The sequence below is a fragment of the Suncus etruscus genome, chromosome 10 (assembly GCF_024139225.1).
Source record: "Suncus etruscus isolate mSunEtr1 chromosome 10, mSunEtr1.pri.cur, whole genome shotgun sequence".
Taxonomy (NCBI): Eukaryota; Metazoa; Chordata; class Mammalia; order Eulipotyphla; family Soricidae; genus Suncus; species Suncus etruscus.
The window spans coordinates 71846898-71851843 of NC_064857.1; positions in this window are offsets into that span (position 1 = coordinate 71846898).

Here is a 4946-nt window from a genome sequence, read left to right on the forward strand (position 1 = left end):
TCTTATAAAATTTAGAGTCAAAATATCCCTTAAAAGATATTTGAACATGAGAAGAAAATAGAAGTTTTTTGGTACCACCTGACCAGTCCAACTCCTGAAACTAAAATTGCCTTTTCTGGGAGATGGGAGGCCCCTTCAAACTTTTCCAAGACCAAACTTTCCCCAGAGCACCCCATGACCCCTAAAGACAGCCCAAAGCCTCCTTCTCTCCCTCCCCATGACCCACCCTCTGGAGAAATTGATTTCTAAAAGAAGGAATTTTATTGGCCAACCAGCCGCCTTTTCCAAATCAGGGTGTTGCTTGATGTAAAAGTTGTTGTGACAGCCGAGCTGATAAATAGACACATTATGGGGCTTGACGGTTCCCAAACTGGCATTTACGAGGTCTCTGGAGAAATGAAGAATTCACCGACTTAGCAGGGCTGAGACGCTCACTCCTCTGGTGCTAGCTCTACTCAAGGAACACAGAAGACACATCATACAAAGCCTCTGTTTACATAAAGTTTATAGTCTTGTCAAGGAAATAAAGCAGATGCCAAAAGCAGAAAGCAGAGCCAGACCTGTGGAACAAGGCGCTAATAGGAATCAACCTTCTAGCAAGCTCCTAGCCTGCTATCTAATGTGCATGGCAGAATCTGCCTCCCAGGAAAGATCTCGTGTTGGAAGGGTTTTCTTTTAGGTTTGATTCATCGTTTTTCCACTTGGCCCTGAACATGGTACCGTCTGCTGGCGTGCCCTATCTTGGTAAGCTATCAAAAACTGGGGGAGAAGGAATAAGGGTATTTTTCAAGTGGGAGGTGTGTGGACTGCTATGGTCAATGGGTAAACAGTGGCAGATTGTACTTTCCTCCCTCCCAGGGTCATTCTGATAAGAAACGTCTTCCCGTATACTTTTCACATAATCCACAGACACTCCCAAGGCCATGGGAGTCTTCCAAAGAGCTGAGGAGGTGTCCAGCTAACAAGAAGCAGTGTCCAGATCTTTCAGGTTGATGGCTCAAGGAAGTGAATTTTGCCAGATATACAGATATGAAATTACCAGGAGCCTTCCCTAGCGGAGTCTCCAAAAGCCCCGGTCTGACCAGCCCTGACTCACAGCTTTGAGCGGCAGTTGAAAAGCCCATGGAAGCCAGAGCCAAACCATTGACCCATAGGAGCCCCGAAATCCATGTGCTCTGTGAAGGCCACTAAATCTGAGGTCATTTGCTGCCCTCCAATCAGAAGGTGACCCAGCTGGCTGTGTGGCAGTTACTAGAGTGATCCCCTGAAAAGGCCACACACACACACACACACACACACACACACACACACACACACACACACACACACACACGAGACAGGCCAGAGGTCTAGCTGTTTGAGACTTCCCAGCTGTTACTGTGAGAAGGATGACAGGTAACTTAGTACATCTAATTAACTTTTTTGTTGTTTGTTTTTGGCTACACCCAAAAGATCTCAGAACTGAATTCTGTGGGGTTCTGAGGACCATATGTAATCCTGGGGATCAAACCTGGGTCAGCTATATGCAAGATAAGCACCCAAACCCCTATATTTTCTCTTCTACCAAGTCAGTTTATTTATTTATTTTTTTACCAAGTCAGTTTAATTGGTTCTTTTCTATCTTTCCCAGCCAATCAAAATAGAGAGGGGGTTGGCTGGCAGTGGGAAAGAGAGACAAAAGGAAGTCCCCCACACCTCAACAAGTACTTTCTCTCTGACCCCATGTTTATACCTGGATGAAGGCAGCCTCTCTTTATGCCCCTCATTCATATCCTATATCTCTGGGGCTTAAAACATAAGTGAGCCTGAAGACAGAGGTGTTAAAGCAGACTGCCAGCTCCTCTCAAAGAGAGGCATATATTTTTTTATATATATACTGTCATATACTGCCACATTCTCCTATAGGGAAGGGAATCATTCTGACAAATGTGCCGCTGTAGGATACCGTGACCATAAGAATGCTATGTCATCATTCAGAACCAGACATCAGAGCCTGTCCCTGCATAGGAGGTCTAGGGCTGCCATCCTATTTGTGGTCTGTCTCCACTGAGATGATGTTCAGTGACTTACAGCTGTGTTCCTGAAATGGCAGGCCCTGTCCTTAGCATGTCACTGAACACATATATACCTTGTGTCTCCATTTTTTTTGGTTTTGGGGTCACAGCTGGCAGCGCTCAGGGGTTACTCCTGGCTCTGCACTCAAAAGGTACTCCTGGCAAGCTCAGGGGACATATGGGATGCCGAAATTTGAACCAGATTTTGTCGTGTGTTGGCCACATGCAAGGCAAATGCCTTACCGCTTGCTATCGCTCTGGCCCCATGTCCCCATTTAATCCTTGTAACAGGAGAGGAGAGAGATGACGTGGAGTTGTACTGGGATCAGCATGTTACAGGTAAGGAAGCAAGGTTGATTGCTCACAGTCATGGTAAGGAAGAGAAAGTGCTGAGATTCAAAGCTTAGTTATAAGACTCTTTCCATAAAGATACCTGATGTGTGGGCTCCAGACACAGGTGGTGGTAGGATCTCAACTTGTCCCACCACTCCCCCTTGGGAGGCATCTGTCTGGAGCCATTATTTGCTCATCACTAGCTCAGGGAGGGTTGCTCCTTACTGCCAATGGGCAGAAAGCAAGGATTCAACTGAACAGCCTACAATGTCCGGGGCATATACAAAGAATCATCCTCCCCTGGTAGTGCCAAGGCTGCTTGCTGATGTGCTGGTCATGAAACTCTTCTTCCAGGTTGGCATTTTCTGAAGCTCAGTGGCCATGTGACTCGCATTGGCCAATATGATAGCACCAGACAGGGCGTGTAACAGTCACTTCTAGGAAAATCTTCAAAGCCATGCTCTCTTTGTTGATGTGACAAAGAAACAGTTTAGCGTAGCCTCTGTCCTCTTCGAGGGATGAAGCATATAGAGCACATAAACTGATCCAGAGTGGCCACACCCAGTATCACTGGGTCCCCTTGGTAGCTCTAAGCTCTGAGATTTGGACTTGGAAACACAGTGTAGTTCAGGTGGTCCTGACAAAGAGTTGACATCCTCTTCGTCAAGTATTCATCTCCTGGGAACCTGACTCAGGGTCTTATGCTCAGTTTGATGGTCTTTCTTAGGTAAGTGGCTTCCTATGTATTTCTGGCAGCCCCCTCCATTGTGAGGCATTTGTCTCTGGGCTAAAGCAACACGTCACCTCCAGGATTTTTGTGTGTGTGTGTGGTTTTTGGGTCACACCCGGCAGTGCTCAGGGGTTACTCCTGGCTCCATGCTCTGAAATTGCTCCTGGCAGGCACGGGGGATCATATGGGACGCCGGGATTCGAACCGAAGACCTTCTGCATGGAAGGCAAACGCCTTACCTCCATGCTATCTCTCCAGCCTCTCCTCCAGGATTTTTTTTCCCTTCCGGTGTCCTAGCAAACCTCTGACATAAATTGCAGTCCATGTTGCTATAACAACCGCGCTCCTCAGAGCTCTCCCTGGTCCCCCCTCCTCTCTCTCTCTCTCTCTCCTCTCTCCTCTCTCTCTCCTCTTTCCTCTCTCTCTCTCTCTCTCTCTCTCTCTCTCTCTCTCTCTCTCTCTCTCTCTCACACACACACACACACACTTGCTATTCTTTTTTTTTTTTTTTTTTTGGTTTTTGGGCCACACCCTGTGACGCTCAGGGGTTACTCCTGGCTATGCGCTCAGAAGTTGCTCCTGGCTTCTTAGGGGACCATATGGGACACCGGGGGATCGAACCGCGGTCCGTCCTAGGCTAGCGCAGGCAAGGCAGGCACTTTACCTCCAGCGCCACCGCCCGGCCCTCACACTTGCTATTCTTGATACTTCAAGTAATACTTCAAGCAGCACTGGTGAGGTTACTCACTTGATAAAACCCAGGATTACATGAATTTCAAATCCCAAGAGGTGTGAGCAGCCTTTAGTCATTGTATTCAGGCCTCAAAGCTTAAGACAGGGAAGAGCTCTGGCTTCATATGGCGAAACATTTATGCTGGTCTTCTGAGGAAGTGGGCAGAGCTAGCACAGAGGGCTGAAGCAAAGGCTTTGCGGACAGCAGACCTGGGTTCCAGCCTGTACAACATGGTTGCTGAAACACTACCAGGAGTGAACCCCCTTTCCCAAGCATTGAGCATGACTGGGTGTTGCCCAGGCCCCACTTCCCCTCCAAGAAAATTTGCTCCGTGAAGACTCAGGCTTTCCCTGGAGATGGAGGCAGCACCAAGCAGGAAACTGAAGAGTCAGCTGCAAAGACAAGTGTGAAGAATTTCAGCAGGTGAGGAGGAAGTTTCCCAGACACAGGCAACTGCCAGGTGTGCCGATTAAATGGTCCAGATCTTCCTCAACAAGGATGCCAAATACATTCCCAGAACTTTCGAAGAACATAGGTGGCCTTAATTCTTCCAACTAAAACAGCCGTAAAGAATGAGTGACTTAGGGGTCGGAGAGATAGCACAGCGGTAGGGCGTTTGCCTTAGACACAGAAGGACGGTGGTTCGAATCCCCGAATCCCATATGGTCTCCTGAGTCTGCCAGGAGCGATTTCTGAGCGTAGAGCCAGGAATAACCCCTGAGCGCTGCCAGGTGTGACCCCAAAACAAAACAAAACAAAACAAAAAAAAGAATGAGTGACTTGGGGCCAGTGCAGTGGCGCAAGAGGTAAGGTGTCTGCCTTGCCCAAGCTAGCCTAGGACGGACCTTGGTTCCATCCCCGTCATCCCATATGGTCTCCCAAGCCAGGAACAATTTCTGAGCGCATAGCCCTGAGCATCACCGGGTGTGACCCCAAAACAAAACGAAACAAAATGAAACAAAAAAGGAATGAGTTACTGCCATGAATCCTCAGACAAGAAAGACCAAAGAAAAATAAATGGAAAATGCAACTTAAAAAAAAAAAAACAGTGGGGGCCGGGCGGTGGCGCTGGAGGTAAGGTGCCTGCCTTGCCTGC